The sequence below is a fragment of the Chrysemys picta genome, chromosome 8, assembly GCF_011386835.1.
Source record: "Chrysemys picta bellii isolate R12L10 chromosome 8, ASM1138683v2, whole genome shotgun sequence".
NCBI lineage: Eukaryota > Metazoa > Chordata > Testudines > Emydidae > Chrysemys > Chrysemys picta.
The window spans coordinates 84,966,165-84,991,520 of NC_088798.1; the positions used below are offsets into that span (position 1 = coordinate 84,966,165).

Genomic DNA, 25,356 nt, shown 5'->3' on the forward strand with positions numbered 1-25,356 from the left:
CTAGGAACCAAACTAGTTGCTGTGCTCCAAAGTCTGCCTGCTAACTGGAATCAGCTGGAAATGTTCACGTCTAATGTCCATTAAGGTGAGATGATATAAAATACTATAGTGCTATGTGACTTCATGAACTGACATAATTACCACTGAAATCTTTTACTGTAGAAATAGGCATGATTGGTATTAGATTTAACCATAGGAGACCAGGCAGTAACAATTTTTCATCATATAGCATTACATTAGCTTTAATTCTTATTAATAAGATACAAGAGTCATTAACACTATTAAAAATCTAATTATGTTAGCAATTTTCCATCATGTCATATATGAGCAGTTAAATATTGGTATTTGTTTTTCCTAATGGGATTCAAAAGTCTAATTAAAAGCCTTTCTTTTGTGCTTAAGTGGAATGAATCTTTGCGAAAAACAGGACATTTTTAATAGCTGCAGACAGCTTATTTCCTTATATATTACAGTTCACCGACAGTCCCATTCTCTGCAATGTAACTGACCAAATAAGGATAAGAAAGGTATGGGCCACTGAGGTGGATCAGCCCAGAAGGCTGCTCTAATTTACACCATGGAGAGTAAGCTTGCTGGCTGCCCCAGCAAAGGAGCAATATAAGTGTGGTTTAAAACACTATTCCTTCTTTCCTCTCCCCCTTGGCCAATTCCTACACTGGTGACAGGAATGGAGCCACTGGGAAGAAGGCCTGGTATACCCTACAAGTTTTTGTCAGTAACATAATGTCCTTTAAGGGTGTGATTTAGTTTTTATGACATTTTTGTAGTGAAGATGCAGTTATGTAAAAAAAAAAATGCTTTAGCTAGTATCACAGAAATGTAGGACTGGAAGGGACCTTGATAGGTCATCTAGTCCAGTTCCCTGCACTGAGGCAGGACTAAGTATTATCTAGACCATTCCTGACAGGTGTTTGTTTTTAAAAACCTACAATGAAGGAGATTCCACAGCCTTCCTCTGTAATTTGTTCTAGTGCTTAACTAACCTTATGGTTAGGAAGTTTTTCTTAATGTTTAACCTGATTATCCCTTGCTGCAATCTAAGCCCATTTCTTCTTGTCCTATCCTCAGTGGTTAAGGAGAACAATTTATCACACTTCTCTTTATAACAACCTTTTATGTACTTGATGACTCTTATGTCCACCCTTAGTCTTCTCTTCTCCAGACTAAACAAACCCAATATTTTCAATCTTTCCTCATAGGTCATGTTTCCTAGTCCTTTAATGATTTTTGAAGGCCTCCTCTGGACTTTCTCCAATTTGTCCACATCTTTCCAGAAGAGCGGTGCTCAGAATTGGACACGATACTCCAGCTGAGGCCTTATCAGTGCTGAGTAGAGTGGAAGAATTATTTCTTGTGTCTTGTTCACAACACTCCCGCTAATACATCCAAAAAGATATTTGCTTTTTTTGTTGCAACAGAATTACATTGTTGACTCATATTTAGTTTGTGATCCACTATAAGCCACAGATGCTCTTCTGCAGTACTCATATAACTTATTTATTTTGTTTGGGGAGCCAGTATATGCTCTAATGGCAAAAGGACATTTTCGCCAGTAGAGGCTATGTTTGCACTAGGAGGGTTTGCTTGTGTAGCTATACCAGCAAAGCTTTCACAGTGTAAACTAAAACTCAGGGCCAAACCCATAGCTACCTCCTCCTGAAAGCCTCTCCAATTGCCATGCACTGTATCTCCTACTTATAAGCTGTGTAAGTTATCAAACTATTTTGTAATCAGTTAACATTGCTCCTATATTCCCCAATTTGCTGCAAAGTACAGCTGCAAAAATCAGAGGGCCTTGCCACAAAATGTAGGTCTAAAATGCCACAGAGCATGCCAGCTTCGCTCTTGATTCACACTTGTAGATCAATGACAGGTTAATGCTTAGTTAACATTTATTAAGAGCAACATGTTTTCTAAAAACTGCAGACTAAAGGTGTCAATTAGACGACAGACGCTCCATGAAAGATGAAAGAATTATTATGTTGTGCGGATGCTTTGCTGTCAGTGATTTATTAGTGATGAGATACCAAGGGCTTAAGCTTATCAGTAGCAAGAGAAGCAAGTATGAACTAACAGTTATTGCTGTTGGTTTTTTAGCGTGTAGCCTTGTCCCCCACCATGACCCCATCGGTACATCCCATGTGTTTTGGATTCTTCTGAACTTACATTATGACTACAATGGGAATAACATTTAAAGTGCAAATTCCAGCATTAAGATAGCCAAACTGCAAGAGTAAGCATGATGAACCCAGTCTTACCTTAACCATACCATAGGTAACAGCACCCAGCAAGCCAGCTTTGCCATAGCAAAAAGATGGACCAGATTCTCCACTGTCTTGCACACTGGTGCAGTTATTCACACCTGTGACAAGTAACTATAAAGTGGGTACAAGATGCTACACAAATCTGAATGGTAGCAATTTACACCCACCTTGCAAACACGTAAATGACTGCACAAAGTGCATGGCAGTGGACAATCCAGCTCTATTAGTCATCCAGTCTGTGTGTAGCTAACCTGCACATAAAACCAGACTCTCTACAAACCTAGCAATGCAGGAATCTTAAAAGACTCACAGTTGGGAAGAGTATCCAAACATCTGACCAACTACAGGCTCTCTTGCTTCCACAAACTCCATTCTTACAATGAAGGACTATTGGTCCTCTCTGGTGTCCCTCTCTTGTGTCTATGTTGGGTGAATCACTCTCCCATTCGGTGTTTGTTAGTGAGGTATATGGGAGGGAGGGGCTCTTGGTAGATTTCCTAATATCCTAGCTGTTCTTTCATGATGGAAACAACTTAGTAAGTGGCTCCTAACCCCTCACTGCAGCAGAGAGCAACGAACAGAGCCTCTCCCTGCTGCAGCCACATCCTCTAAGCAAATAAACCAGAATGGTTTTTACTAACTCGCCTAACCATGTGCCAATCCAAAAACCAGAATCAATACCATGTGGCTCGTGCTAATACTCTTTCCATTCCACTAATATCTTAGAAGGATGTTAAACAGCAGCTACTAAGATTAGACATTTTTAACTCAGTGGGTCCAGAAAACGTTCATTCAAGACTTTTTAAAGAGTGGCCAAGGATCTGGCTGGGCTGTTAATGTTGATATTCAATAAGTCTTGGAACACAAGGGATGTTCCAGAAGACTGGAAGAAAGCTAAGGTTGTGGGTAAAAGGTTAAACAGGATGACCCAGTTAATTATAGGCCTGTCAGTCTGACATCACTCCTGGGCAAGATAATGGAGTGTCTGATACCAATCTCAGATAATAAAGAATTAAACAAAGATAATACATTTATGCCAATTATCAGTTTATGAAAAACAGAATCTGTCAAACTAACTGTATCTTTTTTTGATGAGATTACAACTTTGGTTGATAAAAGTAATATGTTTCTATAATAGACTTCTGTAAAGTAGTCTTGACTTGGTAACACATGATATTTTGATTAAAAAAACCCTAGAATGATATAAAATTAACATTGCCCCCATTACATGAATTAAAAGCTGGCTACCTGATAGGTCTCACAATGTGGTTGTAAATGAGGACTCATCATTGAGCAGGTGTGTTTCTAGGGGGATCTCGCAGAGATCAGTTCTTGGCGCTATGCTATTATTATTATTTTATCCGTGACCTGGAAAAAAAACAAAATCATCACTGATAAAGTTTGCAGACGATACAAAAATTGAGGGAGTGGTAAATAATGAAGAAAGGTCACTGATACAGAGCGATCTGGATCTCTTGGTAAGCTAGGTACAAGGAAACACGATCCAGTGGCTAGAAGTAGAAGCTAGACAAACTCAGACTGGACACAAGATGTACATTTTTTATCAGTGAGGGTAATTAACCATTGGCTCTTTTAGCAAAGGTCATAGTGGATGCTCCATCATTGGCAATTTTTAAATCAAGATTGAATGTTTTTCAAAAATTTACTCTAAGACTTAGAACACCATATTTCTAAGGCTGGACTGCATTTGTGCAGTATCACCAAAGCACGTTAGAGAAGAAAAGCAAGAACAACTCATCTCAAGCTTTTTCAATCTCCACCAATGATGTATTGGACAGAACTGTTAACATAGGATACCAAATTCATATTTATTTCCTTGCTTCTGTCCAAGTTCCCCTTTTAAACTGGGTACCACTGTCATTCCTGCCACAGATCCCTAAGAATCCTATAGAAATGACAGAGGAGTGCACATTTTTTAGAATGCACCAAATTATGCAACAAGCATCAGGTACAGTCAACAAAAGTTCCCCAAGGGTGGCTCATGAACCCTATTGGGATAAAAAAAATATGTCTTTTTTTTTGTCTTTAACTGTATTCTCCTTCCCCCTCCTTTGTAGCTCTGTAGCTTTCAGAAACTAAAAAACACTTCCTATAGAAGTACCGTCCTCAGTGCTTTGTTGATGATCACTTTCTGCCTTTGCCCCTCTTGCTGCCTCTGTAACTCCCACAGACACACAACACTTCAATCCCTTTTGCTTGCCACACACACTAACTAAAACTCTTATTCCACAAGAGTACATGATGCTGTGATCTTATTCTTTGTTCCATTTTTATTTCATGGTAAGTGCCACTGGCTTTCCATCTGTCTGGGCTTTCAAATCTATGAAGCACTGAGGAATATTCTGCAGGGAACATTCACACTCTGGAAGAGGGAGAGAAGGAATGGGAATATGAAAAGATCTTTTCTGTATGACTCCATGGTGCAAATTGAGCATCTTTAAAAAAAAAAAAAAAAAAAAAAAAAAAACAGGTCTCTTTCTTAAGATGGTCATTGACAAATCAAAATGCAGGACAAACCTCCACCACATTCCAATCATGGTATCACAATGCAAAAAAAAAAAATCATGCAATATAAAATTGGAGTGACAAAACAAGCATCCCTGATCATAAAAGAAAAGGAAATAGTTCATTTTGTGGTTCTGATCTTAGACAAAATTATATATTTATGTATTTGATTAATTAATGAGGCAAATTTCCTTTTAGTAACTAGGACAAACACAAAAAAGACAGGCCTGAAAATGTTGGTATGGGTGGCAATTCACAGCAAAGTCACATCAAAACATTGTGCATTCAGACACAGAGACACACATCTAGGTCTAGAATGAGAGGTTGGTTCACTGGACAAACAGCTGGAAAACTGAAAGTTTTGGCCCATAGTGGAAGGGCTCACACAGGGGTGCTGTGACAATTGTTATAGTGGAGGTGCTGAGAGCCAAACTGTAAATCCTGTATATGATGGACACCATTTCAAGCCAGGGGGTGCAGCAGTATGTCCCACACCCCTAGTTCCAACACCTATGTGCTCACAGTATTCACCATGAGCAATGTATCTGATGAATTTAGTTCTTTCTTTTGTTTATGGATTGTCCATGAACAGACAGTGTTTTTTTTTATAAATTTGCCCATGAAGGGTCTGATCCAAATCCCACAGCAGTCAATGGATATACTCCCACTGACCTCAGCATGCTTTGCAGCAGGTACAAAATGCAACTCTTTGGCTAATACTTCAGGCAAATAAATTTCAGCCACTGGGTGGCTCACAATCTGCTAATTGAAAGTATTCATCCCATATTCACTGTGGGTGAATTTGAACCCAGTGCAAGGCACCTGCACAAAGCCTGTGCACTTAAGTCCTACTTTGAGCATTTAAATGAGACTTGGTTTGTGCGTAAACCTTGGGTGTCCTTCTGTACAGGCTGCATTTCATCATTAGAACTATGTGACTGGTCACTTGGTATTATTTCTGCTCCCTTTATGGATGACAGTAACTTCTATCATTTCCAGCTCAAATATGTGTATCTACATGTGAACAAATGTACTCAGGTGAATACTAGCTTCCCTCAAACATGCATGTCAACAAAACCCTGCCTCTCGGAATGCTCCCAAACAGTGAATAAAAATGGGTTGCAAAGGCAGTGCAATTGTATTCTCTCCGTTTATTGACACTAATGATCATTACAACATTCACCCAGATTTAGTCTGAAGCTTCTACATTGCAATTTGCAGCTTTGGTTCTAGGAAGCTGGTCCCTTTTACTGAATTAGTCAAAGTTTATTTTAATTTACAGATGGGCTTAATAGTACAAAAGAAAAGTTTAATTTTAAATGCCACTACATTGGAGGTTGTAAAATCCATTCCATATAAGTAACAGCTGTTATTGCTGAAAAATATGTATGTATTGTACAGTGTGCATGTAGAATACTAAATGAAACATGAATGAATAGCTTTCCATAAGAGGCCTCCTGCACTTAATTAACTAATCAATTTTCAAGGGTATGAATAAATGTTAATAGCAAAAGTTTAATGCCAATGCATAATAAATAAACTTAAATATCACTGGCATATATTTTGAAACATCAAAGGAAGCAGAAGAAAAAGGGAATTGTAAAAGTGAAAAGTCTGAAAGAAAATGAAGTTTAGGTGACCTAATTAAAGGCTTTTCCTTGGCAACAGAAAGACATCAAAGTGCTGCTTCTGAAGTTCCTGCATCGAACAAACAGTCTCAAATTAAAAGATTGCATTAATTTCATGGAATGAGTCAGAGAACTACAGCCCGTTTCTGTGGCAACATGAGAAAATTATGGTTAGTTTTATAATCAAAATGGTCCAGTTATGTAAGAGAATGTATTTTTCATTTTCACCTTTTCACTCACTGAAAGATACAAGAAAGAAACCTCTCAGAAATTAATGATGCATTTTCCATGACTGACAGCTGGAGATTGGGTACTCGACAATACAGCTGCTTGTTTTATATTGTTCTCACTTAATGGCTTTATGAAGCAAGATGAATAGTGGAAGTCTTCTGTTGCGCTGTGATTCAGAAGGATCTAAACTGCTGATGTCTTTGTGGTTACAGGGCCAGATTGTGAATCTTTGGCAACTGGCTATGTTAGGAATGGAACTGAAATTGACCACCCTAGAGGGAGCTCATGGAAACACTGGTCTGCGACAGAGAAAAATGGCCAGATGCTTAACTAGTATAAGTCAGCTTAGTTTCCATTTAAGCCAATGGAGTTTTGTTAATTTACACCAACAGAGACTCTGGCCCAAGACTCTGGGAACATAAAGGAAGTGGAATCATAGCCACACCCTTTGAAAACCTGCAGTATGTATTCCCCTCTGCAAGAGGCTAGCTCTGCTGGTGAATGGGGATGGCAGAGGCAGGACACTGCCTTCACCCCGCTCCTCCTTTCAAGAGATTGCTTCTGCAGATGTCATCTCCCCAATCCATGCTGTGTCAGGCACAATTGGGTCCATAATATTAATTTTAATAGATATGAGCCAGGGGAGTGAAATTATATCAAATCCATCAAACTGGTTCATTTCATGATAAAATTAACATAATGTTTTAATAGCAAAGTGTTTTCAAAATCATTTTGCTCATCCACCATATACCTCAAACTTTCAGGACACAGATCAAGTACACGGAGTGCAATCTATGCATCGAACACTCCTAGGTCATTATTCAGAAGGAGCCTAACCTCTTGGCAATACAGCTACCAAGATGGCTAGTTTCCAGGACTTCTTAGAAATAGTCTAAATTTTAAAAATGCATAAACATAAAGAGGGTAATTTTCATTGCTGAAGTTAATCTTTTTTTATGTTTTACGCATCTGCATGCATTTTCATATGGATTGCATAAATGTGTGTATATAAATGTGTTGTCTTTCCCTGTTTGCAATATTCATGTGTACATACATCACACACACACAATCCATTGATTCATTTTTATTTTTCCAAATTTCTTTACTGTTGTCTATCTCAAGAGCTCAGAATTCTATAGGTGTGCCAAATAAATTTGACTGCTTTACTCCCATAGTCTGACCAGCTTATGCCATCATTTACACCACTGCTTGGGACAGAGTGCAGGCACCAAACAGGTGAACCTGCACTCTGATCTCTAGGACACAAATTAGTTCCCCCGGAGAAAGCTGACTGAGCTACTTAGATCCTCAGGCTGGGTCAGAAAAAGAGACAGCCGATCAGTCCAGAAGGATAAAGAGGGAGCGGAAGGAAGTACAGGGAGAGAGGAACACAGAGGTGTTGGGAAAGGGAGATTGGACTCAGCTTGCTCTGCTCCTCTTGATGTTCAAGGCATTAGGACCTCCAGGATGTTCAGTCATTTTGCAATCCTCAACAATATGTGTTGTGCTTTGTGGCTGCCCGCACTGACATAATGGATTATCTCTAAAACACCACTGAAACTCCAGTGCAGCACAAATTCCATGTCCGCTACAAAGCCAGTTCAGAAGGCTCCATTGCCTTTGCGGTAAATCAAACCCAGGTTGACAATGAGTGATGTCCGAGACAAGATAATTATTTGTCACTTTCTCTGCGGACCATGAAGCTCACCACATGTCCTCTACCATAAATTCCTCACCCCACAATGGGCAACATGAAGGCAGATGACCATGTGGTGGATTAAACAAGTCTTTAACAGTGGATGTGGCATATCACGCAATTTTGTCAGGAGCTTTGCTACGCTTTCCTCTCTGTGAAAACTGGCCAGAGCAATATTGCAGAGAACTGGATGAAATGGAAGAGGAGTAGATTTAAGTGTGCCTGAAATAATACGCAAGGTGGAATTAAGTTGTATGTCGATCATCTTTGGGTGAGATGAGCAAGCCCAAACTGGAGCGCAATACTCAACTGCTGAATGTCATTCTGGCCAGTTTTCTGAGCAGGCTGTTGTGCATTTTGACCTTAGTCACTGTTTTTGTAAGATGGTCTTGATATGTGAGAGTTCTATCCAACATCATGCCTAAATAGACCGGGTGTGAATCATGCTTTTTTGCTGACCATTGAGAAATATGTTCAGCTCTCTGCCCACTTGTGCATGATGTGAGTGGTCTGACTTGACACAGTCTGACTTCCATTTGGTATCAGGTGCCACTGATGACAATAATCACCCATATCTGTGTTCAAAACACTCAGTTATGTCAAAGAAGTGTGACTGAGTGCTGATGCATGAATTTAACAAGGGTGTTGTAAGTTCTTACTATTCTTTATTATTTGTATTACCCTAGCATCTTGGAGCTCTAATCACGGAGCAGAACCCCATTGTGTTAGGTGCTGCACAAAGAACACAGAGATGGTCCCTACCCCAAGGAGCTTACAATCTAAGTATAAGACTAGAGACAGCAGATAGAAACACACAAACTGACAGGGGAATACAAGCAAACAATGATAGAGTGTTGGTCAGCATGACAGGCAGTGGTCTCAGCACACCAGCTGCCTAACTGTTGTCAAGTTTGTTTTGTAGGCATCATGGCAAAGAAAAGATTTTGAGGCGGGATTGAAGATGGATAATGAGATGGCTTTTTGGATGTTGACAGAAATCTCCTCCCAAGCGTGTGGGACAGCATGGGTGAAAACACAAAGGTGCTTGTTTGAAAATTTAACAAGCGGGAAGTGGAGGTGGGCATCATGATCGAAGGCAAGCATCAATAGCAAGTGAGAGTAGGTAGCGTGGGGATTGACTATGATGACAGGACTTGAAAGTGAAAACAAGCAGTTCATGTTTGATGTGACAGAGAAGGGGGAGGCAGTGGAAGGATACAAAGAACAAGACATGGTCAGCATGATGAGCTAGGAAAATGTTCTTTGAAGGAGTATTCTGAATGGATATGAGTGGGGCTAGTTTGCATTTGTCAAGACCAGAGAAAAGGATGTTGCAGTAAATAAGATGCAAGATGATTAGAACCTGGATGAGAGTTTTAGCCGTGTGAATTGATGAGAAAGGCTCTATCTTACAGATGTTGTGCAGAAAGAATCAGCAAGATTTAAACATAGCTGGATGTTGGGTCCTATAGAGAGGTTCAATTCCAAGATGACATGCAGTTTATGGGCCTGAGTGACAGACAGGATGGTGGTGTCGTCCATTAACTATGTTTGCAAAGTCTTCCAAGATCCATGGATGAAATGTCTCCCCGACTAAGTACAACCGCTAAGTATTATTTTTATTAATATCAAGGTTGATTTAAAAACAACAGGGATCCTATACATTCCAAATTCTACTTTAGCTAGACATCTTGCACAAATACATCTTCAAATATTATTTGATGACAAAATATAGGGCCTGATTCCCCTCTCACTTTCCCCAACATAACTCCATAGACTCCTGATTTACACTGGGATGAGTGCAGAAAGAATTAGGCATCCAAGTCACTAAGTCACTAGGGTCCAGATCCACAAAGGTACTTAGGCTCCTAATTTCCATTGCAGATCTGGACTTAGTTGTTCTCCATAGGAGTGCAGTGTTCATAAACCAGGATCCAAATTCTGCTCTCAGTTACACCCATGTAAATCTAGATTAACTCCATTAAAGTCAACAGCATATTTCCACGGGTGTAACTGAGAGCAGTATTTGAACCTACATTTTTTAACATTTATTTTAACATTTCATTTATTATTTATAAACAAACAAAAAAGGTTTTATAATATGATTTGGGAACTCAAGTATATGAGCTAGTTTCAGAGACTTTTAGATCAGTGAAGCTGCTATTAAAGTGCCATCAAAGCATTTTTGACTCTACAGAATTAATCATGAAATCTGTTCCTGCCAGCTCACTTATCATATCCCAAATATTAATTTTGAGCAAAATTAAATCGGACACCCACTGACAGCAACATTTTGCCCTTCAGAACTCCCCTTCATATTGATTTATTAACGGCTGCCAGAACAGCGTACCACAGCAATTTATTACGACTTTCTGGATGTTTCTCTATGCTTACAAATAGTCCTCAAGAGTGAGAGTTGATATCTGACAGCATTCTGATCCAGGTGCATATTTCAATTTGCATGCTGTTATTTGGATTTTAAAGGATGTAGGGGGAGAAAAATCATTTTATTATCAATAGGAATGGGTTATTCATGTTAAAGTTCCCGAGTAGAGATTCTCTGTATTGTGGGTTGCTTTGAAATAAAATAGACCTAGCAATTTTTCGTCAGGAGTTGTTGCAATTTCTGACACAACAGCCAGCAATTTGTTTGTTTCATGCATCAGCAACATCTTCTTTGAATGCCACACAGCCAGAGAGGTCTGTGCTGAGCACTGAGAGGAATCGGTACAGAATATCCAGTCCTGGCCAAAACAGGTCAGTAGATTTTAATATATTGGCTTGGGTGTATGTAACTCATTACCTTCTGAAGAATGTAATGTTAGACATGCTCTTTATTGGCTGAGCCAGATGATGCTATCCTTTCACTAACCAAGTAGTGGTCTCTTCATCTGAAGGTAAAAACAATGGGACACAATCTTAGCAATAAATAAGATCAGATTTTGTCCCTTAAGAGTTTTACATCCAAGCCACAAATGTGTGGTTAGCTGAAGGCTGGCATGTGTCTATATGTGACCATGAAACATTATTGTCCCCATGTTTGTTAAATAACATCTATCCTTCAGCCTAGACTGAATACCTATGTGAATCCTATGATTGGCAAAGCAGTAAAAGCAGCAGAAAGGTCCTTGTAGTTTAATAGCATTTCCTACTCCCTCACTGATACTGTGCACTGACATGATGCGTTAATAATACAGGCCAATCTTAAACTGATTTGCAGGTATAACACTTTTTTTTAATGCACTCCCTTCAACTATTCAACTCCCCCAGGTATTTAATTTAACTGGATCACCCTCACTTAAAACCTTTATGAGCCCAATCCAACTGGCACCAAGAGCCTCCCATTGACTTCTGTAGGTAATATTTTTGCATTGTATTTCCTCTCCCTCCATATACTCATTACAGAGAGGCTCAAGACAATTGCAAAATCTGAATGTTGCAAATGACTCCCATTTGGCTGCACCAAACTCCAGGCTGAAACCCTCTAATTTTTTAGATGTTTGGCATATGGATCAGATCTCAATTTGGGGGCTTGCACCAGTCATTAATTTGAATCTTTCTTTGTAGAGTTACTCGGGTGTTTTATTTTTTTAACCTTTCTCTCCTCTTCTGTAACCTTTCTGAGAAGAATAAACCCTTCTAGTCATTCCTTTAGACACTGTCTTGCCACCTTAATTTCTGAATCTGACACAACCATAAATCATCAATAAAATGGCTCCAACTCATTAATATTCCTGTCTTCAGTCCAATAAAGCACTTAAGCATGTGCTTAACTTTAAGCATAAGCCCACTGACTTCAACAGAACTACTAATGTGCATAAAGTTAAATGTGCCTAAACTCTGAGTGCAATCCTCATTGGTGCAACCAAAGGGTCCTTTCTTTCAACCATTCCACATCCAGCATGCATTCCTTTACCTGTGGGATCCTTGTTGTTTACGCATGCATACACCATTGCAACAGGTTACTTGACATATTAATTGCAATTATGTTTGCCATGAGAGAGACAAAACCCCTTCATGAAGCATGACAAACCATATATAAAATATATGCTGAGTGAATATACATAACTGAGAAAATAATGGAAGAGAAGAACACATGTGGTAGAGTGCTACAAATGAGTCTTCGGAAATTAATTGGAAAGTAATGCAATTTATACATGGTCAAAAGCAAAGATGCTCCAGATTAAAGCAGATAAAGACACCATCAATCTCAGTTAGAAATTGGGCTTTTCAAATATGATCACGCATATAGGTAACTGCTTGTCCGAACTTGGTCAGACAGAAAAGTTATAAACACAAAAACACATTAATAAAAAATATACCAAAGGGTGTCTTTTTTACAGATACTTGTGGCCCATAGACTCGATGATAATCTAATTTCTGTTGGGAGCTAATATTTGTATTATATATATTCAGAGATCATAACTCTAAATCTATGTGGAAACTGAATATATAAGCTTTCTGGTCCTGCTCCTAGTTTATATACCCTAAGGTAAACCCACATCTTCCCTACTCACCTACCTACAGACACAATACTTTGTGCTGCTTTGATGTTTCAGAAGACTTCTTCTTCTTCAACTTGCAGAATCTGGAGTACCATTCTTTTTCCAATCTTCTATTTTGTCTGTCTCTTATGCAACAGTCAGTACCACTTTCCTGGTAGCAAAATTAGCCCCATTACAGCAGGTGCCTTCATATTTTTACTTTAAGTCTCCAGCTGTTAGACATTGTCCTACATTCTTCTGAACACACACATACACACAAAATGCCAAACACCAAGGCCAGTGAAGGCCACAATTCTACAAAAAAAAAAAAAAAAAGGATAAGCCTTCATCTCCCTCCTCAGCTCCACCTACTCTTATTATAAAAGAAAGCAGGAGTTCTATTTCCTTCTTTTTTTGAGACTACATACAGATAGTAACACTCAATAGGGTGGCACCGTTGACTCAAGATGCCAGTTTTCAATTATCAGGGCTCTCTACCAGACTCTTTTTGAATTGCCACTTTTCTCCCAATCATGAAATTTCTAAAGAGTTTTGCAAAGCCTAGTTAAATTTGTAAGTTTACTATGAGAGCTCTCTCTTTTCTAACTTCTTGATCCATCTGTTTTTAAATGCTATTTCTTAATACATATTTCCAAGAATGGCTCTAATATATAACCTCCTGTTGGCAATGGATTACTGGCCTCTGATGTATCATTATATTCCTCAGCAATAATATTCATTTTAAGGTTTGTTCTTTCTTTTTAGAAAAAACACCAGACAATAAAAAGGAAAGATAACTTGTAATGTGTGAACCTCAAAAGCTTCAGAGCATCCTAGTCAAGAATTAGGAATGGAAAGGACATCATCTCATCTATCTCCATGTCCATTCCAGATTATTTCCTGTAGTATGTTCTTCAGTGTTGAGTTTTAAGTGCCAGTCATTTCACTGCATCCCTGGGGAACCTACTCCACTCACCATTCCTTCTTGATAACAAAGTTTTCTTGTTATTACCTCTAAATTAACTATTGCTTAATGTCATCCCATTACTCTGAGTTACCACCTTGGACATCTTAGACATTTCATCATTCTTTCTGAAGCGTATTCCTTTCAAATACTTGTAAATAGTTATTTTACTCCCACAGTCATCATTTGGGCTAACTACTCTTATTGAATGCTTTCTTCTTAAATTCACCTTTCTAGTTCCCTAATTATTTTTGTTGATCTTTTCTAACCTGCCTCCAATTTGTTGACAGCTTTCAATTGTTGAGATGACCAGAACTGAAGGAAGCAGTACTGCCAATTCCACATGTTCAAAATTCACACATCAGGATCCAAAAAATCATGAGACTAGCTTAAAACATATGAAGCTTGGGTTCTTTTTATTAGCCTCTAGATTTTGAGCCTTTAGGATTCATATTTTCAAGTTTTTATCTACAATTATGGGAGCTAGAATCTTAATTTTTAATGAAAACTGAGATTCTTACGTGATCATTTGACTCTAAGAGCTGTGTCTTTAAGGGAATAACCCCGAATATTGTGAGACTTGCAATAAAAATTGCAAGAGCTAGCAATGCTAAGGAAGCATTGTAGGGGTGGTCTCTTCATTGCTATAGAAAAGACTATTATTTTCCTGATTTATGATCTGATGACTCTGTGTATAATTCCCAAAAGCCCATTAGTTTTTTCCTCCATTCTGCATTTTAAATTCATACTTAATATGCTATCTACTCTCCTCCCAGTTCCCTTAAAGTATTGCTGTCTTCCTTCCCATTAAATATCTGCTTCTCATGTATATTTGCCTGCATGCTTTCAGGCTGACTCTTTTTTTATTTCCTGTCAAATTTCTAACCTCTCTACTTTTCTTTGTGTTATTATCTGACCTCACACGTATTCACAGCTCTTCCAACATTTAATATCATCTATGAATTTATTTAGTATGCTGTTTACCTTCTCTTCCAGATTATTAAGGTGTTAAATAAAACCAGGCCTAACAATGATCTACTAGACAACTTCCCATACACATTCATTTACCAACTTACCTGAGAGACACAATGCTCCAAACTAATTTGAATTCATTTTTCAAATAAGATGTAGTGGGATAATAGGCTACGTTCTCCTTTCAGATATACTGGGAAACTAAGCTGATTTCAATGAAGTGCCACCAGTGTAATGTGTAAGGAAAATGTAGCCAACTGTAATAAGAGCCCAGATTTATCTACACCTATTGCATTTTCTTATAGCTCTAATTTTTGGGGTGTAAATCCACACACACATGCCTAAAAAAAGGAGACACTCTTTGCTGGCATGCTTTGTTCTTAACATGCCCGTGGCTCTTATTGTTGTTTTATATGCTTTGATCAGATTGCAAGGCACCTATAGAAGGCATCAGAGTGCCATACAAAAATCATATAGCACAATATTTAATCAGTCTGAAAGAAAAGCCAATGAGCCCAGATGCACAAACATCAAACATCTTTGGGAAAAACCCAATAGCCATCTGGGATGCCAGCAACAGGCAGAAGGGATCAATTCCCAATAGCGTAAAGTAGATTGAAACAGGAAGGGGAACTCTCCCTGTACCAGTCCTGGAGGAGGTGGAGCTCTCCCTCTGCTTCCTCCAATCTTCATTCCTGCTTACTTCAACCCCCATCTGTAGCCATCTCACCTGTACAAGGATCCTGTCATATATATATTTAACAAACTGTCAGGTCAGGATCCTACAGGGAGGGATTAAAGTAACGGGGAATGGAGAAGAAGCACAGCTCCCCCCCCCTCCCCCCCCGCTCCTCTGCTGAAAGAACATGGAGGGCTCCCCCTTTTCTCCATGGCATGGGGGACAGCTCCCCTCTCCAGGGCTGGTACACTGAGAGTTCCCTGACCTGTTTCAAGCTACTTTAAACCATTGGCTTCAAGGTACATAAGGGATGAACCTGACCCATTCTTCCTTGATCAACTCAAGCAAAAATTACAACTGCCAATTTCTCAATCTTTTGCCTTCTTTAATAAACACTATTTTCACTAGAAACATGTTCTTTCAGCAGGAGTTGGGGGCATGAATCGGTGTTTATGTCACAGTCCCCATCATTTCCCAGCTCAGGCTGGGGAAGCCAATGATCCAACCAGTGGACCAAATTCAGTGATGAATCCTGGTCACGTGCCACTTGAGACACGTTGTGCATACACTAAGAAGCAGGAGTTGAGCAGAGCAACAGTGACATCCAATGGCCGGCAATGTGAGTCTCCCAGCAAGCATTACCTATGTTGGAGGGGGTTCCCTTGCCTTGTTTAAGAAGGGTGATGTGAATTGAACATTAGCTGCTCTCTACATAGCTTATTTTTTGCATCTCTACATTAAAACTCTCTAAATAGTAGCATCCACCCCTAGAAACACGTTTCCAATGTATTGGAAACTGCCTTGAAACACAGGCTTAAGCATACATTCATTCTATTGCTTACTAACACGTGAGTCTCTTTGGGAATGTGGAGATGAGCAGGAATTGTTTTCACATCTCATTTATAAATGGACAGAATGTGCAAGTGAAGCATTTGCCGTCACGGGCACAGCTCTCCTGAGGTTGCTGTGCGGTAACTACATCCTACTAGAAACATTACCGAGTATGTGTACTTCAGCACTTTGTATGCAAAAGGAGTGGAAAGGTTATGACAAGTGTTAAAAATTGAATCATTATTTAAGTTTAAAAGGAAACAAAATTTACATGCCCCAAATTGGAGCCCACTCAAGCTTCAAGGCTCAAGTAAGCTAAATAAATCTGAGCTTTTTATGGCGTGAAGTCTAAACTCTAAATGCCTACTAATAGTGGAGGTGAGTAATAGGCTTCTGGGGTTTGATGGCAGCAGGTTTTATTATGTAATCTTTAATATATACTTAGCTTCATCTCACTTCTTCAGGATGGGGTGGATAGGAGTTACTGATGTTAGAGCAGAATTTCTTTCCCATTAGACTATCCTGTTCTGAAATGTGAGTCCCCCGTAACACAGAATTCCTGCATTTGCTAACCAGAAATATAATGGGGAAAAAAATCCTCTGCAATTTTTGCCTAGTCAGATTTATCACAGGTAGATTTGTGCTAGAACTCTGCACACTCCTCTGGTATGTACAAAAAAGGAGCTGGAGTAGGAGGGATGTACAAGTATAAGCAAAGCTAAACAATGGCAGAAAACATCAAAAGGGAAATAGCAAAATAGAGCTGGTCAAAAGTTTTCAGTAAAGAATTATTTTCCATTAAAAATGGCCTTTTTTACTGGGGGAGAGGGGAGGAATGAAAAGTTTCATAGAAAATGTTCATTTCTTTCTAATTTTTCCAGTTTTTGGAGAAACTGACAACACAAATGTGTCCGTTTTCGGGGCATGAGGGTGGGGAATGAGTTTTCAAGAACTGCAAATTTGTTGTTTCTTTTGAATTTTTTTGCTGAAAATATTTTTTCTGTTTCTGACCAGGTGTGTCCTGCACTTAGGCTGGAAGAATCCCATGCACTGCTACAGTCCAGGGACCGAATGGCTAGGCAGCAGTTCTGCAGAAAAGGACCTAGGGGTTACGGTGGATGAGAAGCTGGATATGAGTCAACAGCGTGCTCTTGTTGCCAAGAAGGCTAACGGCATTTTGGGCTGTATAAGTAGGGGCACTGCCAGCAGATCGAGGGACGTGATCATTCCCCTCTATTCAATATTGGTGATGCCTCATCTGGAGTACTGTGTCCAGTTTTGGGCCCCACACTACAAGAAGGATGTGGAAAAATTGGAAAGAGTCCAGTAGAGGGCAACAAAAATGATTAGGGGGCTGGAACACATGACTGAGGGAGGCTGAGGAGAGGCTGAGGGAACTGGGATTGTTTAGTCTGCAGAAGAGAAGAATGAAGTGCGGATTTGATAGCTGCTTTCAACTACCTGAAAGGGGGTTCCAAAGAGGATGGATCTAGACTGTTCTCAGTGGTACCAGATGACAGAACAAGGAGTTTTGGTTGGCTATTAGGAAAAACTTTTTCACTAGGAGGATGGTGAAGCAGTGGAATGGGTTACCTAGGGAGGTGGTGGAATCTCCTTCCGTAGAGGTTTTTAAGGCCAGGCTTGACAAAGCCCTGGGTGGGATGATTTAGTTGGGAATTAGTCCTGCTTTGAGCAGGGGGTTGGACTAGATGACCTCCTGAGGTCCCTTCCAACCCTGATATTCTATGATTCTATGATTCTATCCATGAAACCAGAGTCTTCAAAACAGTTGGAGGTTTATGAACAGATCCTGGCCCTCACACTGGCTATAAAGGCAACTTAGCTAGCTGATGGAGGGTCTCTCTCTTAGGGAATCCCTGGGTGATGCAGCAGTTCTTGTGCTACCTCCCATTCCTAAGGAGCATGGCCAAGGAAATCTTGGCTGTAAGAATCTCTGGAGTCTGCTCTAGGTTATACTAAGGGCTGGGGTGGACTCCAGGACCAGAGAAGTGTAAAGGTGGTTAAAATTACTTTTGCATCCCCCTTGTCGCATCCTCTGTTGAATGATCAACCCCCAATATATGCTAACACCAGTTGTGACCGAAGCAGGAAAGATACAGCATTTGTTCCCTTGTGTCATTACTCTGTCTCTACAGATGCAGATAAGTCATTCTAGTAGTAAGTGAGTGAGTTTACCATCAAAGTGATATGTAAGTTCCTACCAGCAAGATTACCTTGACACCATAATTAAATGCAAACAGCCCAGATTAACCAGGCTACCTACCACCTGGAACAGTTCCACAGTGCAAGGTGGCACAGATGCAATAGTGAAGACAAAAGAACATTTCTTTGCCTTCTTCATAGCCACAACACAGGATTAAAAATATTCTGTGTGTCATAATTGGTCTGAATTGCCATGAAAGCTCTATCACGTCTGCTCTAGTCATTTCTCTTCTGCTTCATCCATCTCAGGTCCTACGTAAACTATGTGGTTGACAGATTTGTCTTTGACTCATATGGTAGGTAGCTCAAGTTTTAAAGCAGAAAATCTCTCCCTTATGCTAACTGTAAGGACTGGTGTCTGGCCATGGAATCTTTAGAATGTATGTCTGTTCCACACGTGCAGGGAAATGATGTCACCAGAAAGGATGATCCTTTATACTTAAGATTCTTAAAGGGACGACATCCCACTTTACACGAGTGCAAACTGTATGAGTTTAACAACTTTTAATCTTTGAGTCTTTCCATGAACAAATGATAGATTTCCTGCTCTAGACACTGCATTTTCTATTGGGAAAGACATTGATGTGAAAAAAGTTTGCAATTTGCATATTTTGTTCTTGTATCTATTTTGTTTTGCTGATTTCACCATCAGTGAAAACAGCCTTGCACAGTTCTTACTGTCACTTTGTTTCAATGGCTTAGACTGACTAGCTAAGCAGCTGGTAAAAATGCACCAACATTCAAAAGTCTGTCTGAATGCTAAATCATAATTCTGGGTAGAGAACAACATAGTACTCTATGGTTTAACTAACACCTTCTTTTGAACTGTGTGTCACATTTTCTGCTCAAATTAATTTAAATGTCAAAAGCAGGTTGGATAGATTTTTATTTGAAGATGTTCCAAATATTTAGACAGTTATTTGAATCATGTTTTGGCAAAATAATTATGCTTCCCAATCTGAAAACATACAATTTCACTATTTCTCTCGCTTTAACCCTCTTTCATAGAAATTATTAAAAGCGTATACTCTATTTACCTCAATTTAAAAAAAAATAATAAAATATCTGTAATGAATTAAAAAAAATATTTGAAGTGCAGTTAAAATTCTGGTCTAGTCACAAACCTGTCATTGAAATGCATAGCAAAGAGCTAGTGCAGCAGTATACAGCTTTTATGATTCAGTCTACTAAATGGATGAAACATATATTTTAATTTAATGTAAACTGTGCAGCTAGAAATGTATGAGAATGAGGCTTTTTTATTTCCTGAGGAGAAGCCAAGATCTTTGAGCGCAGTGATAACTTTTTTTGGCTGAAAGCCAATCTAGATTTATTGGCACTGTCTTTGCAATGTATATCCTGATAGGAATGTCGTGCTGGCTGGTATAGATTGGTGAGAAATATCAACTAAACACACTTCTACTCCTGCTCTCTCTTGTTAGTAAGATCATCTAACTTTTACTTTTGGGGGGCAGAATTCTGTAGCTGCTACTCACTTTGAACCGTATTCATTTCAATGGTGCTGTAGAATTAGGACCTAGGGCCAGCCTTTTCAATTCTGGGTGCTCAAAGTTAGGCTCCTGAGTCTGTATTTAGGCACCTACAATATTATCATTGTTGTTATTAATTATTATTATTGTTGCACCTACAAGTCCCAGTCGTATACCAGGGCCCCATTGTGTTAGGCACTGAACAGACACAGAACACAAAAATAGTACCTGTCACCAAGAGCTCACAATGTAAGTAATGTTGCCTGATTTCAAATGCATTGAGCATCTCCAGCTCCCACTGGTGTCAGTGGGGTTTGTGACATCTTAGCACCTCTGAAAATCACCTTTCACTTAGAGGACTAATTATGAATTTTGGAGCTAACTTTGGGCACCTATATTTCAATGCTTTGGCCTAGATGTTTATCACTGGCAATGAAAAGTTGGTTCTCTTTTCATTCACAGCATGTATATTCATTAGGGAGCCATGTGAAATCCAAGATGAACATGCTATAAATCAACAGTGGGGCAGGACAACAAGTTTTTGAGCCCACTTAGCACCTGTTCGGAGGAGGTTGCTAGGAATAAAATAGAAAAATCCTGCAGCACATATGGAAAACCTTACAGAATTGCACTGGTAGGTAGAGTGAGCAGCTTTGCCTTCCTCTTTAAGATCAACTTTTAATGGGAATGCAATCCTGTCAGAAGATGGCATGGACTATGAGAAAGGAAGCAGTACAGGCATGACAATTAGAAGAACCACCTACACTAAAAGAACCAGTACGTAGAGGAGTGAATCTCAAAAGAAAATAAGTCCTCTGACAGGTTTTATGCCTCCTTAAGCAGTAAGGTCCTTTCTGCTCCACTGCTTGTCCCATCTATGGACGGAGAGGCTAGAGTAACCAGGTGTCTGGTTTTCGACCGGAACACCCAGTCGAAAAGGGACCCTGGCCCACACCCCCAGTTAGAGGCCTCACCCCCTCCAACACCCTAACCCCCTGCCCCAGCCCAGTGAAAGTGAGTGTGTGGGGGGGAGAGCAAGCCACCAAGGGAGGAGGAATGTAGTGAGCGGGGGCGGGGCCTCAGGGAAGGGGCAGGGCTAGGGTGTTCGGTTGTGTGTGACTAGAAAGTTGGCAACCCTAGTAGAGGCGGAGCCACATTATCTTCGTGGGCTGTACAAGTACCTCTAATTAGCTAGTCTTCAGTGCTCTGCTAAAGGGTATTTTGGCAGGTATGTATTTGAATTGTCTTGTTGGGTGCCTACAGTGATTCCAAAGAAAACTTAACCTCCCTGGGAGGGGTTCTCAGCTTGGGGACATTCCTGTCTGCTCTTCTGCTCATTCATAGCATTCCCAGTCTGTATGCCACATAAAGCTGAGATGGACATGCTGCAATTAAAAACCAAATGAAATAAAAATGAAATTAACCAATAGACCAATGTTAAAGATCAGAAGTCTTCTTTGTTGAAAATATACAAGGGCATAGTACTGCTGTAGTGGGGACTGAGGATGTTGTTATTAAGGATATATTGGTATTTGGGGAGATTGCACCAGAATGTTTCTTCAGATTTCTCTAAATATTGCACTCTTATATTAAAAAGAGAGTGTTCATTCATGTCCTTATTAATTGATTTCTATTGGCTAAACTTTCAATACCCTTCTCTCAGCCTGTGAGTGCACGCTACACATGTGTAGCCATATGTACAGATCCCCAGGCTAACAACACAGGTCTTTGTGATACGAGCTGAAGGAGAATGTCCATTAATTGATGGTGGTAGAAACAGGGCAGGTGGTACTAAACACAAGCCTGTATTCTCTCTCCAGACACTCAACCATTAGAAGGCAAGACAGTCACAAATATTAGATTAGGTTGGATTCCTTCCAGTGGAGAACAGGGGTATGGGGGCAGGGATAGCTCAGTGGTTTGAGCATTGGCCTGCTAAATTCAGGGTTGTGAGTTCAATCCTTGAGGGGGCCATTTAGGGATCTGGGGCAAAAATCTATCTGGGGATTAGGCCTACTTTGAGCAGAGGGTTAGAATAGATGATCTCCTAAGGTCCCCTCCAACCCTCATATTCTATGATCTCTAGCAAACACATTACATCTCCCATCCTCCTAAGTCAAGGCATGCTTGAGCATCAGTCCAGTAATGAGGTGTATAGTGAGATTGTGCCTATATACACATGTAGGGCAGCCACCCTGGTGTGCTAAACTGTTTCCAATGCATGCTTCTCGGGGTGGAAAAAAAATCTCTATTAGACCCAAATCTCTCTCTCTCTCCATCCACTACTTTTGGGAAGACAGGAATTTACATAGAAATTAATTAACAAATGTGTGTGTGTGTGTGTGTGTGTATATAATCATTAGCCTATCACAAATAAAACACAATAATTTGATGTTTCAATTATACCTGAAACATTTAAATTTGAAGTGGGATTAGTATTATCTTGGAATCAGAACACACTGAATTTTCAACTCTCTGTATAAGACTAGAGTAAGGGATGGTGTATAAGATGCACCAGTTCAGGAGTAGTGCTGGCAGGAACATTTGCAATCAAAGAAACACACGAGTCACAATAAGAAGGTTTTATATATATATATATATATAGAGAGAGAGAGAGAGAGAGAGAGAGAGACAGAGAGAGTCCAAAATGCACTCCAGACTCAAGCCCTTAGGTCCAAAATAGGGTACCTCTTTCCTGTTGCCAGGGTCACTGATGCTTGGGTGTGGTGTGAATTTGGAGTGGTGAGTGCCAGTCTCCACTGCCTCACCAGGCATCTGTACTTGCCATTGAATCTGGATCTCTCTGCCAGCCTGGTTGTGCACTTGGACTGCTCCCTCAGCCAACCTCTAAGCTCTGGTTCCAATCTATGTTTGGGCCTGTTCTTTGCAGCATCAACAACATATGCCACTTGTCCTGCCATAGGCCTCCTTCCAGCCAGAGTTCTGGGGGCACAGGGGCTGCTCACTTCTCTTCCCTCATCCTGATTAGTCAGAACTTCAGGTGGTGGTAAAGGTCTCTCTTTCACAGTATGAAAGTATGGGGGTCTCCATACATATAGGCACTTCAGTCATTAACTAGTCACATGCATACCTTTGATATACCAACCTGCTGTGACTGGGATCTTTATTCTTGTTTATCAATACCAGGAAATTCCTGCAGATTACCTCGCCTCTAATATGAATGTGAATCACATAACTCCACCTGTTCCTTCTTGAAGCTTTATCTGAAGCTTTCCTCTACCATATTTTTTTTAAACTAAGATTCAAGGTTGCCAGAGCTGCAATTCATTTACATTTCATAGTCTCATACAAGTCCTAAACTTTTCTTAGATGGCAAGATTAAAGCTCAGTAGTGTAGTTCCACTAATTTATTGTATTTAATCGGAGACACTGGAGAACTCATCTCCTTGTGTCCCTTCACATCTGAAGATTTATACAGGCAATTCATCTCTTTTAAGTAAGGAGAAGGCTTAACTTTTTATCAGCACTGCCGGCTTCCTAGACTATCTCACTGGAATGTGATAGGGTACAGTATGCTTTGTGTTATCTGGAATTGACTTTTTATTTTTTACTAGAGGAATGTTCAAATAAAGGCCAAGCATTACATGTTATTTTAAAATGTTGAACTCAGGTTCTAGACTGGCCCAATGGGACCTGGATGAAAATTTATATTTAGCAGTGGAGTATTACTTCGATAGAGTAATTCCTTGATTAGACAGTGGGAGCTAGTCTGATAGAATCTCAGAGCTTTAGCTCCACTCTTGACTCCCTTCCCCTGAATTTGGGTATTGAAATTTAAAGTATCTTTTCAAAGAATACAAAATCTCAAAAGAAAAATGCATCCAATTTTTTTTCCAGTTTCCAATCAGCTGTAGTAAATATACTCTATTCATTCATTTGGATCGATTAGTTCTGCAACACGAGGTCAAGAATTTTGACTGGTGACTGAGCATAATTAGCACTCAACTACCCTTATAGTTAGAGTTTTTCCTAATATCTAACCTAAATCTCTCTTGCTGCAGATTCAGCCCATTACTTCTTGTTCTACATTCACTATACATGGAGAATAATTGATCACAGTCCTCTTTATAACAGCCCTTAACATATTTGAAGACTGTTATCAGGTCCACCCTCAGTCTTCTTTTCTCTAAACATAGCCAGTTTTTTTAACCTTTCTTGTAGGTGAGGTTTTCTAAACCTTACATAAGAACATAAGAATGGCCGTACTGGGTCAGACCAAAGGTCCATCCAGCCCAGTATCCTGTCTGCCGACAGTGGCCAATGCCAGGTGCCCCAGAGGGAGTGACCCTAACAGGTAATGATCAAGTGATCTCTCTCCTGCCATCCATCTCCACCCTCTGACAAACAGAGGCTAGGGACACCACAACCTTTTATCACTTCTTTTGCTCTCCTCTAGACTCTCTCCAATTTGTCCACATCTTTCCTAAAGTGTGGTCCCCGAATGGGACCCAGTATTCTAGCTGAGGCCTCACCAGTGCCAAGTAGAGCGGGAAAATTACCCCCCCCCATGTCTTACATACAACAGTCATGTTAACAGACCCCAGAATTATATTTGCCGTTTTTGCAACTGCATCATATTTTTGATTCTTATTCAATTTGTAATCCCCTATAGCCCCCAGATCTTTTCAGCAGTACTACCACCTAGCCAGTTATTTCCTATTGGTAGTTGTGCATTTGATTTTTCCTTCCTAAGTGAAGTACTTTGCACTTATCTTTATTGAATATCATCTTTATTAAATTCAGAGCAATTCTGGAATTTGTCAAGGCCGTTTTTTATTCTAATCCTGTCCTCCAAAGTGCTTGCAACCCACCCCTCCCCATCTTGGTGTCATCTGCTAATTTTATAAGTACCCTCTCCACTTGGTTATCCAAGTCATTAATGAAAATATTGAATAGTACTCAGACCAAGGATTGGCCCCTGCAGGACCCCACTAGATATGTCCTCCCAGTTTGATACTGAACCATTGTTAACTACCTGACAATTTTCAGAGTGGTAGCCATGTTAGTCTGTATCAGCAAAAAGAACTTGTGGCACCTTAGAGACTAACAAATTTATTTGGGCATAAGATACAACCGCATTTGCTCCAATACCTCAGACACAGACAAACACCTACAAGAGCTCTATCAAGCATTCTTAAAACTACAATACCCACCTGCTGAAGTGAAGAAACAGATTGACAGAGCCAGAAGAATACCCAGAAATCACCTACTCCAGGACAGGCCCAACAAAGAAAGTAACAGAACGCCACTAGTCATCACCTTCAGCCCCCAACTAAAACCTCTCCATCATCAAGGATCTACAACCTATCCTGAAGGATGATCCGTC

The 25,356-nt window shown here is 39.9% G+C and overlaps 1 long non-coding RNA gene across 3 annotated transcripts in view; it reads right to left on the reverse strand.

Moving 5' to 3' along the window:
• The window catches only part of LOC135973160 (uncharacterized), a 66,498-nt gene that overhangs the window by 15,756 nt on the left and 25,386 nt on the right, over nucleotides 1–25,356 (reverse strand). For 2 of the 3 annotated variants that reach the window (XR_010589863.1, XR_010589862.1), the window contains one exon: nucleotides 3,534–3,653. The exons of the other annotated variant lie outside the window; for it this stretch is intronic. This is a non-coding gene — a long non-coding RNA (uncharacterized LOC135973160). The remainder of the gene's footprint in view (nucleotides 1–3,533; nucleotides 3,654–25,356) is intronic. 3 annotated transcript variants of the gene reach the window in all.